Genomic DNA, 14,157 nt, shown 5'->3' with positions numbered 1-14,157 from the left:
GTCTGGTGACAAAGCAAAGCTCCATATGTGGGGAGACAGCCGCAAGAGGCTGAAAGCATCTGCTGGGATATGCCCGAGGAATAACTCTCCTGGAGCAGTGACCACTCAGGACAGAGCACCCCAAGGAGCACCTTGGTTCGCTCTGGGTGGAGGGGCCTCTGAGATGCAGAGCTTTGTACCCATGTGATTTCAATCTCTTTTCTGGCACTCGTATTTTGTCCTCTGCTGGCAGAGCAGTGGCTCAGGGAGCCTGGCTCTGGTTAAGGCCTCCCTTCCCACTCCCCCACCCCTCGTTGTTACTAAGCAGGGCTTTTCTGTTTCGTCTCACTTCTCTTTTATTATGGCAAAGCCACTATAAAACTATCAAGTAGAACTGGCCGAAAAACGGTGTTTCCAGTGCCTTGAAAATGTACAGATTTAAATGTGTATATACATATATATAACATTTGGGTTTTATCCAAATTGAACAGAAACTTTTTTCAGGTTTTTTGAAAGGAGAGCAGTTTCCAGGAAGCCAGAAGCTCCCCAGACTCTGCTGCAGCCTCCCAGTGAAACTCGTGTCAGAGCTCGTCAGGCTCAGCGGGCAGCTGCAGAGCTCCCAGCATCCCTGGCCTTGGGGCAAATCCACCAGCTGCATCCGCTCGGGAGCCAGGGACTTGTGCACACCGTGCTTCTCCTGTCCTGGAAGAGATCTGCCAGGAGTACAGGTGGGTTTCCTTAAGCTCTCTTCCTCAGGCATGGGGGGAAAGTCAACTGTGCTCAGCGCCGTTCCAGCAAAATAAGCCAGGCTTAATGAAGGATGTTTCATGGGAACATTTCTGACCAGCTCAATTCTCTGCGATAAACCATCAAAGAAGGAACTTGTTGGCTGGATGAGCATTTTCTTTGCAGGGATATCTGATCCATATGCAACCTGACTTCCCTCTCAGGAGCATCCAGTCCCAGTGATCCTTCCTTGTTGGAGCTGGCTGCCAACAAATACAGCTCCATGTGGAAATGACAAGACCACGACCACCCCACCAGTGCTAATGGTTTCTGGGGTGATGTCAGATGGAGACAATCCCAAACATCTAAACTGCTGCTTTTAAAAGCAGAAAGAAGATGCTGGTACCACCTTATGACCTTGCTGGGTGTATCTTCCCTTCACACACTCGGGCCCGGTGATGAGAACATCCATAAATTAATAGTTTGGATTACCTTAAAACAGATTCCTCTGAGTCAGCCCATATGGTTGTGACGAGCTGGTGAAGCATACAGCATGCTACAGCTTGGCATCGTGCCTGCAGTTCCTTCCTGTAAAATGGGCAGCTTTTAGAGCCATTTAATCACACTTAAACAAGCTTTTTATCTCATTTGTTCTGCGTCATAACTCTCCCTCCAAACACTATAAACTGCTGTGGCAATACCATGAAGTACAGACCAGCCTCACATTTTAGAGTCATCTGCCTGGCTCTCAGAGTTTGTTTAAATCAGTGTTTCATGACAAATATCTGTTTTCTGCAGATTTTTTTTTTTAATGCAGCTCTTTTTCCACACACAGCCCTAAGTTCATTTTCTCGTGGTGAAGTCATCACCCTTTTCAGCCACCACATCCTCAGGCTGCAGGTGCAATTCCAATGCCTCCAGCTGTCTGGCAATGGTACCTATAGGAACATGTCAGGATTCCCACTGCCCAAACCCCCAAACATGGCACAGATGGCTCTGTGTCACCTGCTGCTCTGCACAGAGGGGATGGGTAAGATGTTTTCTTCTCTTTCTTTTCATGTTCAGCCTCACTGTGCAGCCCAAATGTCTCAGCCCTTACATGGGGCAATTCCTGCTAATTGTTTGGATGCCAGGTGTGATATACAAAAGCCCCATAGTGATGGGTACAGAAATACACTTCGTGTTGGTAAGCAAACCAAGCAAGCAACTCCATGAAGAGTGTCTGCCATGGGGGCTTCAGAAAGGGACAATGACCCAGCCACGTGGGTATTTACAGGCTGCCTTTTACCCTTCATTTACATTAAAAAACCTCAACAGTGGCAAAACTTCCCTTCCACATTTTTCACACTCTGTTTCACCCTGTGATAAATCCCAAGAGCAAACCAGGATTAACTGGGTGCCCAACCTTGCACCTGAGCATGCCAGCTCCCTCTATCCAACAGAAGTTGCCTGTCACAGAACCTCAAGAGTTAAAATACCCTGATAGGCTTTAACCTCCTGAGTGAGAAGGAGAAGGACATCTGCTTTTTATATTCACAGCCCAGCATCTCTGTGCTCCAGTTCTGAAAAATCTGCATTCCATATCAACAGAGAAGTCCTCATAATTTATGCAATGATATACCAACATATTTAAAGGATTATATTTTACTCTAATGAGAGAAATAAGATATCATTTCCTTCACATGAGGAAGGAAGGGTTCTTGTAATAAACACCAAAAGGGCACGTCTTAATTTTTTTTTTTTAAGAGCAAGGATATTATGACAGCAAAGACTTTGAGCTTTAGCTACCTACCAAACAAATCTTCACCTAAACAGACCTGGACTCTGTAAGAAAATCCTGGGAACTAAAGGATGCAAATTGATTTCAATAAGGCCAACCAGTAGAAAAGCAAGACTGAGAATTTGTTGTGTGTCTCTCTGCATCTTTGGGTAAGTGAGGTTGTGCCCAGTGAAGCTGAATTAACCTTATTTGCTTGTGCTGCCCTTTCTGTAGTCATCATCCTTCCCACATTCTCAAAATAAAACTTTTTCTTGGCAGAGGAAGGACCAAAATCTCCAATGAGAAAGGCAGAAAGGGTTCCCATCTATAGAAAGATTCAAAATTGCAAAAGATCTGTGTAAATACAAATAGTAGAAGAGCCTAGAGGTGAAGGAGAGAGACCAAACAGCAGCAGCAATGTAGGAGAGGAGGTTCTGTTCTTTGGATGGTTTCCCACTGGGAAAATATAACTTTTAGACAGCAAAAATAAATGGAGATCTTCATTTCTGCTGCAGTGCTAAATGGCTTTTAGCTGCAGATGAGACACGCAGGGAACCAAAAGGAAAAGGCATGTGTGAAGAGAGGGAACAAAACAAATGAAGTGGAAATCACCCCAAAAATACCCTGTTCATGCTGGAGATCCTGTCCAGCTGTAAAAGACATAACAGCCTTTCTGTGTAAGGCAGCATTTGTTCACATACTTGAGCATTTAAATAATTTACCTAAACAATACTAATTTATTAATTTTAGAATTATTTGTACTGACCCACAAAACCAAACAACTTAAAGCATAGAAAAGTCAGAAGACTAAAAAGAAAAATCATTTTAGAAATTGTTAAAAATACCCAAATAAGGCAATAAAGGCAAGACGAAATTCCAGTTCCACTCTGTGCCATTGTCTTAGAGACAGTTACAAAGGTCCATTCAACTCAAGATCACACTTGCATAGGAGGAAGTTCTCTTTATGCACTGATAATTGCTTCAACAATCTATAAAATTAATGGCTAAATGAACCACATTTACAGTGGTTGTATTCCAGATATTATTTGCATTTAACAGAATGCCCTTTGTTGGCAAACCCCAGACTCATGAACTGTTTGGGACAAAGCAGGACATACACCAGGGAATGTGCCTTGATCCCACAACTGCACCACACACAGGGATACACATCCCTCATTCAGAGGCTGCAGAGCTTCTTGGGGACTGAGGCCTTTCACCACCCTGTTGTTCCTAAATCCTGCATTTTTTGTGCTCCTGAGAAGGAGGCAAGGGAGGGCAGGGCAGCCAAGCTCCCTCCCCAGGGCTGGTGGAAGTAGTCCTTGCCCCTGGCTGTGATGCACCCTCAGCTCTCCCAGCCTGACACAACTCACTGTTCCCACTTGGCATGCAAGGAACACCCAAAACAAAGATAGGGACAACTCAGATTTGCTGACAAACACTTCTCTGTCAAACACCAGAGCCCAAGCCAAGACACATCTCCATATTCACCCTAATAATTCACCACCCATTTCAGTTCAAGTTATTGATTTTTTTAAAGGGGGAAAGAAATGTCTTCCTTTTGACTAGAAATTTTCAAGGTATTAAGTTCTTATTTTGCTATCTCTTCTCCCATCTGTGATATAGAAGTAAATCTTCCTTAAATCTTTCCCTCTCCCTTGACTCATCTCATACATTCCTTCACTTGAAAATCCAGATTCTCATCCATTCCAGGCCTCTTTCCATGCCAGATTCTTGGGGAAGAATTTTCTTTTCTTAGTAGGGAGCTGGATTTCTCTCTCCTTTTCTCATTGCTTACTTTCCCAGGTCAAATCCACATCTTCCTGTTGCATGCACTAATTACCATTCTGTTGCCACTCTCCGTGCACGTTCCCATTTCCCTTCTGTTGCAGTCAGGTTTCCACCTACCTGTTTCTCATTTCTGCTGAGTTTATTTAGGCTCTTTTTATTCTTTATCCATGTTATCCCTCCTCCTCTCTTTTGGCTGGTATTTTTCAGATCGGACAAAGTACCCATTTCTTTTATTGCAAGCACAGGCAGGTGTTTTGCATGTTTTAGATAAAGCTGTGGGCAAGTGACTGAGTTTGAACAAATATAGATGTAAATACAAGCCAAAACTTGTGTTTCCAAGCAGGAGCAAAAGCATGACAATAAATTTCCCCTTTCCAGAAGAAACTCCATTTAAAGAACAATAATTTAGGAAGCCAATGCATAAACCAATTCCAGTTTCTTCTCATGATGAGCAAGTGGGGAAAGGGGACAAATAAAATCTGGGCAGAAAATGCCACGGAGAAACGTGACCCACATATCGTTATTTGTCTGAGAACCACCAAGGGGAATGACAGCTCTTCTAATGCCTTCTGTGGCCCAGGATCCCACTTGGAATGCTGGGACCTGACCCTTAAATGTCCAGATGCCTCTGGAAACCTGCAGGTTCTACTCACTATGGACAGGATTCAGTAGGCAGGTTGGTTACCTGCTCTCCAAAGGCTTGCAAGCCCCACCCCAGAAAAGTATCAGCTGCATCAAGATTCCCTTTTGTTCAAAGATTATAAATAGCAGCAGGCAAATCAGTTGCCATTAATCATTTCTAATAGCACACAAGGCTTTAAAACAGCAGTCAAAGGAAAGAGTAATTAAAGATGTAAGTATATATGGGAACTGGGATGGAGTACAACTTTGGGATTTGCCAGACAGATATTCATTTCCTCTGGCTTATTTGCTAGAGATTTCCTAGAGGACATACAGTGAATCCAATTGATCTGGACTTCAGTAAAGTATGTCACACAGGGCCACATGGAAAATGGCTTTTTACAGGAAAAAATAGGAATTTGTACAAGTTCTGAAAAAGTACATGAAGTGTTGATTTGTATGAAAGGAAACACATTATGTGAAAAGGAAATTCTTTGACTAAAGGGAATTACTCATGGAGCTCTTCAGTGCTAGGTATTGGGAATGTTGCAGGGAATTCTCATTAGTGACCATGGCATGTAATGTAAGAAATGTGCTAATGAAGGTTGCTGATGACCCCAGGTTCATAAATGCTCCAGAGAGGAGAATAAGATTAACACTAACTAGATGATCTTGAGGCAAGAAGTCACAGAAAATGGGCAGAAATTTGTGGTGAGGCACCATATCACTGCAACATCTCTGAGGAGGAAAGATTGGGAGCACTGGATAACAACATCTGAAAGGAAGGACTCTGAGATTAGCAGAAAAGAAAACCATTTTCAGGAGCAGAAACCAGAAGAGGATGGCCTAATTTGTACCCCAAATCAAATCTGGTTGAAATGAAACAAGGGGCTCAAAGCACATAGGCCAGAAAACCTTGAAGAGCTTCATGCCAATCCTGAGAATAATAAGGCAAAAGCTCCAACAGGCTGCTAGACCTAAAGATACTTGTTTTTATCATCAGCCATCAGTGAAGGACCAGGATCTCCTTCCCCCGACATCAGCTTTCACTGATGGCATTTTCATGGCCACCTGCACCCAGGCATTCTCTGCACATAACCTGCCTGCCAGAAATGCCCCGGACTTCAAAGGGGAGAGGCAGCTCTGGGGTGGGACTTGCAGCATGCGGAGAGGAGGTGCAGCCTGGGAAGTGGGAAATGTTGCAGACCTGGATTTTAGAAGGCTTTGCAAATGGTCAGTGAGATGTGGCAACAACAGGGAACTCTCTGGGGCTGTGTGTTGGGAAGTACCCAACGTCCACTGAACATTCACAGGGGAGGGTGACAGCAAGCACAAGGTGCCCTCAAAAGCCATGGAGCACTTCAGCACCAGAAGGGTGTTAAAATCAAGTGAGCAGTCTCATGAAAGAGGTGGTAAGAAGCCAAAATAGGGTGAGGTTTCTACAAAACTCCCATCTTTCTGTGATTTGACATCTTTGAGAGAAACAGACTTTTTTTCTGCTTTTAAAGTAAAAACATTCTCTGCAGTGAACACAGCCTAAATATTCCAGCATCCTGTTGTTGTATCCAGTCCAGGAAGTGAAACCAAGGCCCTGGGTCTGTAATTGGGGCCACATGGATGTCCCTGTGCTCACGCTGGAATGTTCTGACTCCACCAGCCCAGCCATGTGGGTCCAGGTGACAGCTGACTCAGGGTATACCCAAGTTGCTTCACCATGACCCTGGACAAGTCATGATGAGCCTTTAGCTCAGTTCCCCATCTGCCAGCCTGAGGTGGTCATCCAACTCTCACCTGCTTAAAGCCCATCAGGGTAGGGAATGTGTTTTCTAGATGAATATGCAAGAGGGCTTTGATTTTGGCTAAGGCAACCAAGTGCTACAGTAATTATAGATATCAGAGCAATAGAGCCATCTTATATAAATTATTATAATGAAGAAGCAGTGGCTATTCTCCTGAAAAGTCCCAGCACTTAGGGTTTTCATGTTTTTGTTTTTGGAACAGACTAATCACTTTCACATCATAAACAAATAATGGTTTTAATAGATTCCATACTTGTGGAACTTTTACAACTAACATGCAGCAAAGCTCTTGCCCTTCACAGGCTTGCTTTTTTTTTTTTTTTCTGAAATAGCAAAGTATATTCTGCAGCAAATTAAGTGTGATTCACGTGGCATTTTGTACGAGCGCACTGTGGACGTGGCCTATGAAACAAGCTTTGTTAGAATTCTGTAGCCCTTATGTTCCTTTTTTTTGTGTGTGTGTGTGTGTGCTTATAATTCTAAATATGTTTTTGCTGCAGTTTCATCTAGGGAACAACAGGGGAGCCTTTCTCTGTCCAGGATAACACCTATGAATTCCCACCAGTGCAATAACAGATGGGAGGAGTCGGATGCTGTCCTGTCACCCACGCAGGCCCTGTGCTTCCATCCTGCCCCAGGGCAGAGTCAGTGAGAGCAGAACCAGCCTTCATAAAGGCACATGTGAGCTTCCACAGGTGAGTTCAGCTCCTCATGAACCTCTAGGATTCACAGATTAATGTCTGCTTTCCCAGATTACTCCGAATTTCTTGTTGTGCTCATACCGATTGTGTTTTTAGGCAGCAGCTGAGGCAGTGATAATCCCATGGGATGAAGCTTGGGGAATTCCCATGGCTGAGGTGGCATCACCACCACAGAGACCCCTTATTACTTTTTTGCTGTATTCAGTATCTCTGCATCTGTTTGAAAAACTCAGTTCTCTGGAGAAAAGCTCAGCTTAGAGTGGCCCAGGCTAAAGAAAGGCTCTGTTGAGTCACCTTACTTATCAAGCCCAGAAATTCCAGCTACAGAACCTCTGCTGGCATGAAAAAAAAAATAACCCCAGCACTTATGTGCCTAACATAAAACATACTGGACTGAGAGGCCCAGAGAAAGGTGGTGGAGACAAGATTAATGGTTTTAACTGGGAGTGAAATCCAGTAATTAAGTAGTGACCCATGACACTTGAGAAGCAGTAACAGTTTGTTGACCACAAGAATGATTGCTCAGAGCACCTTCTTAATGTTGTAAATGTGAAAATGATTTACAACATGACCAACAGGGAAAAAAAAAAAACAACAAGTTAACAGGCAGATAGGATTGACAGTGGTAATTGTTCCTGACTGCATACACATGTGGAGGTAGGAAAGTAGAAATACTTCTGCTGTGTAGCATGGTAACTATATATCAAAATTACCAACAGCAAGGGACTCAAACTCCTTGAGCTGAGGTGATTAAAAAGTGTGCAAACACCACTCACAACACCACAACAAACAAGAAGCCTGGAAGGGGTGAAGGCTTCACTCTGGATTTCAGCAGGGCTGGTTTGCCTTGCATCTGGAGTTGTGACAGTATCAGTGTCTTGGGGACAGAGCAAACAAACCAAATTGGTAGTATCCAAAATAAGCCTCAGTACACAAATGGCTCTTCTTCTGAAGAAGTAGGTAGAAACTCAGGAGATTTCAGCAGCATCTGAAAGCAAAAATTGATTCAGATTTAGCAACAGTGAGATCTAACTGGAAGCCAACAGAGAACTAGCCAAGTGTTTAGGAAGAACACGACACTTGTCTTGCAGTGAACTTTTGCTCACTGGCACACTGAGGGTGGTGATTTCCAGCCTTGCAGAGGCACCTTTTGTGGTCCTGAGAGAAAATAATATCAGAATGCCTGTAAAACAGGAAGGCAATTGAGTCTTCTGCCCCTTGGCCTCAGCTGGACTCACCGGCCATTCTCTGGGCGAGGGATGGTCTTCTGCAGCATAGCCTAAGGTCTGACTGTCTCATAAAGCAGGATGAAGTCTTCATGTTACCATCAGAAAAAAGAATGCTTTGTGCTGCCCAAGTTTGGAAATGTTCCCTTTATTTAATGTCAGAGAAATGGCTCTGCATCTTACAAGAGGGTTTGGTAAAATGGTCACAGAAAGGGATGGAGAGCTGGAGAACAGTCTCCTTTCCAGATATTTCTTCTTTGGCACCTGAACCTCAGCTTTGTTTTCCTTTTGTGAATGATCACAGCTTGCTGGGTCAAGGCAAAGAGGTTTTCTGAGCAGAGCAGAGATACTCAGTTCACCCCAGGGAGACACCAAACATCCCACCCACACCAGGCACCTCAGCCACCAGCTCTTGGGATGACCTGGATTGCCACTCAGCAACCCCAGCACAAAGCTGCTCTTTTCCCCTCTCCAAACGGAAAGACAGTGAAGGAGATGTAGAAGTAACAGGAGCACAGGTCACCATGAAGCTGAGCAGAAGAAAGAGCAGGGTCTTATTTCAAATGTAATTATTTTTATGCTTAGCTTTTTCGGCATCTCTCAAGGCCTCAGTTCCACCATCTCCTGTTAAAAGCTGCTTGGTTTTGTTGTGTTTTTTAATATGGCCATAACCCCATTTTATGTAGAAGGGGAAATGCTGGCTCCCTGTGGCTTTCATGGATTTTCATATTGGTGTAATTCAAACAATATGATGGCTCAACTTGACGTCGTTTCCTGGCTGCAGTGGGGCTCGTGGTAAGCCAAAGTTTAAACTTTATTGGGGCATGTGATGGAGCAGCAGCCAGCACCACAGAGAGCCCTGGGGAAGGCAAACAGTGGCCAGGCTGGTCAGCTCAACCCAGCAAGGACATTTTGTTCTCCAGGTCAGTGCCTTCTGCCCAGTTGAGCCACCCAAAAATCTTCCATCTCCATCCAATGAAATGCAAACATGCAAAGGGCCACAAGCACGTGTACAGAGACTAAAAACACCAACTCCATTCCCACTGCAACAGGCAAGAAGAAATCACAGGTACAAAATGTCTGTACTACATTCCCAGTACCTGCAAGTTGGCTTTTTGTGACCCCAAAGCCAGTCAGAATTCTCCTCTTAGAGTCCTCAGAGTGTCAGGAGAGTTGGTGTTTTGTTCCAGTGAGGACGAGAAACATTTGCACTCTGGTTTTAATTACAATTGGAGGTGGAAAGACAACCAAAATCAAGAATCAAGGTTGAGAAGAAAGAGGTGAACAAAAATGGTGTTGTGGCATTTGTGCCTGTCTCCAGTCGTAAGCATTTTAAACAAGTGCCTGTCTTTGTGTCGGGTGTTTGCACATCCCTGTACATGAACACATCTAAGAGGCAGGGCTGGTAGCACAACCTCTTACTCAGCTTGCCAAACATTTCCAATTATAAAGTCCTGTTTTCAATTGCTAATAACTTTGTTAAACTTAAACCACTTGGGCTTCAATTTTCCATGCCAAGTGTCTGCCTTGGGCTGAATTTTTTGTTATCCCTTCTTTTTTTTCTTTTTCTTTTTTTTTTTTCTTTTAAGCTGTCGGCCAATAAAAAGGTTCAGCTGTTTCAAAGAAGACGGTTAGGGAAAATACAGGGGCTTGCAACACAGAAACATCCTAGGAAATTTGTCTTGCAAAATTCTGGAATCTTCCTGTTGTGGGGAAAGAACTAGAAATCTGAAATATTGAAAAACCTTATCAAATCTGAAACAGCAAAATTGCTCTGAAAACCCTTTTTATACCCAAGCAGTACCTCTTACATCTCTGCAACTCCATCTTTCCTGGACACGTTTTAGCCTTTTGCCCTGCTGGCCATGGCAGAACAGTTTGACCACTCCATCACCACCCAGCTGCACTCAGATTAGGGCCAGAGAACCTGGTTTTCTTTCATTCCAACTCTTCTATTAGCCACCATCCTTCCCTTCCCAAAGGCAGCTATCCTTGCTTTAACCTGCCACCTCTCCCTCTGCATCCCTGCGTTTTCCAGTTCCAGCAGGGAATGCAAAGCAAGGTACAGTGTAAAAATATAGCCCCTTCTTATAAAACCCACATGATAGCAAAGATGTGCCTTTTCCCCTTCTCCCCCCGTGCAGCAGTACCTTCAGGATCCCTGGAGTCTGCCCGCTTATTAATATCCCCAACACTCACATCTGTTTCCGATCGCTTTATGTGGATGGGATTTAATAACAAATATGTTCCCCATCAATCCTGGCCCTTGCTGTGCCTACAGTCCCTAACAGGCTTACGTATTTTCTGATCAGATCAGATGTTCTCTGTGGTTTGTTTGTCAGATTTTGCTGTTTGGTGACTTTCTTCTGGCAAATGGGCTCTGAAATGTAAAATGTGTTGGGAAGTAGCGTGGAGCCACCAGCACTGCTGGGTTCAGGGAAAGCACAGTGAGACAGGCATCCTGCAGCCCCACGTTTCCTGGATTTAGATTCCTGGCCTGATACACAGATATTCCAAATGGGAGGTTCACATTCCTCCTTGTATCACGCTCCTGGGAGATGTTGGCCACGTGGCAAATGATACTTGTGCACCTCTGGGACCCGGAGGTCCCCCCCATGGCATCAAAATGCAGCTGAAAAAGTCATTCATACAGGCAGGTGTGGGAGGATTTCAGCCTGACTAAACAGAGGGTGCAGAGCTCTCTGCTGTCATGTTTCTTAAAAGGTGGAGGAACCACTGAAATAATCCAGGTCCAGCTCGCCTAACATCCACTTAAAAGATCTAGGAGAAATGCTACAGTTCAGAGGGTTGTGAAACTGGAGATTCTGTGAAAAGCACTGAAAAGGAGGAAAAGAAAACAGTTTAATGCGCTTTTCAGGTGGTCCTTCCCATGCACAGGTCTGGAAATAGGGCTGGACTAGAATGCCAGTGTGGTGGTTGCTGATATCAGGTGGGGGTTGGGAGCCTCAATATAGCTCAGGAATATTCAAGAGATGAAAGAGGCCAGAGATGGGAAAATCAGAAGCCCTGCAGTGGGGCTGTAGGCTGGGAGATAGGAAGTGGGAATGCAAACACAGTGGCTTCCAGCAAGGCTGACATGCTCTTAGTGATGAAGAATAGCACACTGGTGGGCCAAAAGACAGGTACAGAAACACAGGAGCTATTGCACTGCAATAAAGATTAAATTCCAATGTTTGTTCTGCTTTCTGGGGAAAATGCATCAGTTTGTGATGTTCTAAAATTACAAATCCTCCTGGTAAAGATTATTTTGAGACACACCACCACATACTCCAACTGTCCCTTTCCTATAGACAATTCCATTTAATTGTTGAGAAGATAAATTTTGTATTAGGGACAAAAAGCCCAAACCCATGTTTTCGGTAAAAACTCACTAAATTTTGGGGGGAAAGTGGCAGCCCAAAGCCTATCATCCCAGCCAGGGACACACAGCTCCAGTACAGTAGCAGCAGAATTCAGTCTGAGGCATAGCCATCAACTCCCACCTCATACATTCAAGAGGCCCAGAGGGAAACCCAGAGTAGTTTAAGACACTGAAATATTGTCTGAAAAAGATGGGGGTTTTCTTTTCTTCATGGTGAAAGCTGCTCTGCCCCCAGACTAGGTGTGTTCAGAGTCAGCCAGCAGGCTTCATGGAAGATAACAGCACCATTGACCCTGCAGAACACAGCCTGTGAACATTTCTTTTTCTGTTTTGCCTTCAAACAGCTCTTGCAGCACTGAGCAGGCTCAGAGGCAGAGACTGCACATGGATTGGAGCTGCTCAGCTTGGGGGCAACCCAAGAGAAGGAACTGGAGTATCTTGGAGATAGTTTGCTTTGTTTGCACAGGCAAGAGCAAATTGTCTCCTCTCACCTTTTGGGTTGACCAAACACAGGCTGAATAATCTAAAACCCTAATAGCCATCATGCCTTGGACACTGTCCCAGCTGACCATCTCTGGCCAGACCTGGCTATGGACAGGTTCACATTCCCTGGTCAAAGTTGTGCTGATCCCCAATTTCAGAATCCCAATGAGTGTGCTGGAAATCTGGGAGAGCTGCTGTCCCCTCTACAGCCTTTTCAGCTGGAGACCTTGCAGGGTGCAAGGTTGAGACCAGGAGAGGCTGAAATAATTACTCAGACCAGATTATGGGCTCTAACGAGGAGCCAGCAGAGTGCTGGGCAGTGGGGTGTGTGCATGGATGCTCCTATTAAATCCATGTGCTCTGCCTCTTGCTCCCAGGGGAAGCTCCAGTCGTGAAGACTGAAGAATGTGCATCACCACAAGGGAGAATTTAACCCACCCTCATCCTTCAAATGCCAGGTGGGAGGTTTGACCTTGGGCAGCAGACTCAGGGCCTGTCCCACGGCACAGACACACAAGTGCACAGAGCAGAGGAAGATGAAGTGCTTTTGCAGGTGACCCCAGGCAAAGTGGCAATCCCCAGTCAGCCAGGGTATCCCAATATCCACTTTGAGTCTGCAAGCTGTCCCCTGGGTAGTATTTTCAGGCACACAGGGTCGTATCTTTCACACTTCTGGAGCAGAGCTATAAATTATGGCAGAGGAACTTTAGTATGCTCACTCCGTGCTCCTGGCGCCTGCTGGGAGGGTTGCTGTTGTTACAGCTCGAAATGGGGAACGTGTGATGTAGGGCTGGGAAGGGACTTCCCTAACAGCTCCATGAAGTGGTCACAAATAGGAAGAAACTGCAGTTTCCTACAATATTTAGCATTATATAGGCCCTCAGCAGTGCCACACTTTACTTCTTCATTTCTAGCATCCCCTTTTGAGAGTTCTACCCCACTTCATCATCATAAACATGTCAACAATCAGTCCCTGTGGAGGGCTCTGCTGTTTGTTCTTTGGCTCACATGGAGAAAGCATGTCCCTGCTCCAGCCCCCGGCACACATTTCTGTATCCTCAAAGGGGCTGGAGTTGGAACGGGGCCATCTTGTGGCTCCCGGACCTTGATCGTTAAGGAAAAAAAAAAAAATTAAAAAAAAATTAAGGAAAAAAAAAGAAAGAAAGAAAAAGAAAAAGCAAGAAACATGAACTTGATAAATACGATCAGCTGCCGGGAACGTGCCTGCAGCCTCCTGCTGCTGTTGTTGACATCAGAAAGCTGCGGAGCCTGGGAGACGGGAGGAAATTTTATTGTCTCGCTCCTACCAGGAGCACGCGATGCTGCTGCAGCTGCCTGGTGCTGCCCCAGCCACCCGCCTGTCACTGAGCAAAAAGGACATCCCTTCCCACCTCCTGCACCCCACAGCTTCCCCCCTACCTCTTCCAGAACCTCCCAGAACCTTCTCATGGAAACCAACACTGGCACAACGTTTCCCCAGACTAATTTTTTATTACACCTGAAGTTTCCTGTCAGCCACCTGACAGCTCCCCAGCCTCCAGGGCTGCTAATTGGGCTAAATTTGTGGCCAGACAGCTGAGCCCAGGGAGAGGTGCCCCTCCAGGATGCAGCTGTGTGTTGGTGTTTTTTCTAGAGTGGCTGCGCCTGGTGGAGCTGGGCTGCCCCAGCTAAAAGTGGTTTCATGTTTTAGGAA

At 45.1% G+C, this 14,157-nt stretch overlaps 1 long non-coding RNA gene across 1 annotated transcript; it reads right to left on the bottom strand.

Moving 5' to 3' along the window:
* Positions 1-327: 327 nt before the first annotated feature.
* LOC136294309 (uncharacterized) lies at positions 328-4,893 on the bottom strand. The gene is made up of 3 exons (XR_010722358.1): positions 4,370-4,893; positions 1,198-1,293; positions 328-835 (listed from the first exon to the last, which is right to left on the bottom strand). It is a non-coding gene; the product is annotated as an uncharacterized lncRNA (long non-coding RNA).
* Positions 4,894-14,157: the final 9,264 nt, after the last annotated feature.

Source organism: Chamaea fasciata, unplaced genomic scaffold, assembly GCF_029207755.1.
Source record: "Chamaea fasciata isolate MVZ Bird 193981 ecotype frontalis unplaced genomic scaffold, bChaFas1.0.hap1 SCAF_10, whole genome shotgun sequence".
Lineage (NCBI taxonomy): Eukaryota > Metazoa > Chordata > Aves > Passeriformes > Sylviidae > Chamaea > Chamaea fasciata.
The sequence above is the reverse complement of the archived record's forward strand: the minus strand, read 5'-3'. Positions and strand labels throughout refer to the sequence as shown.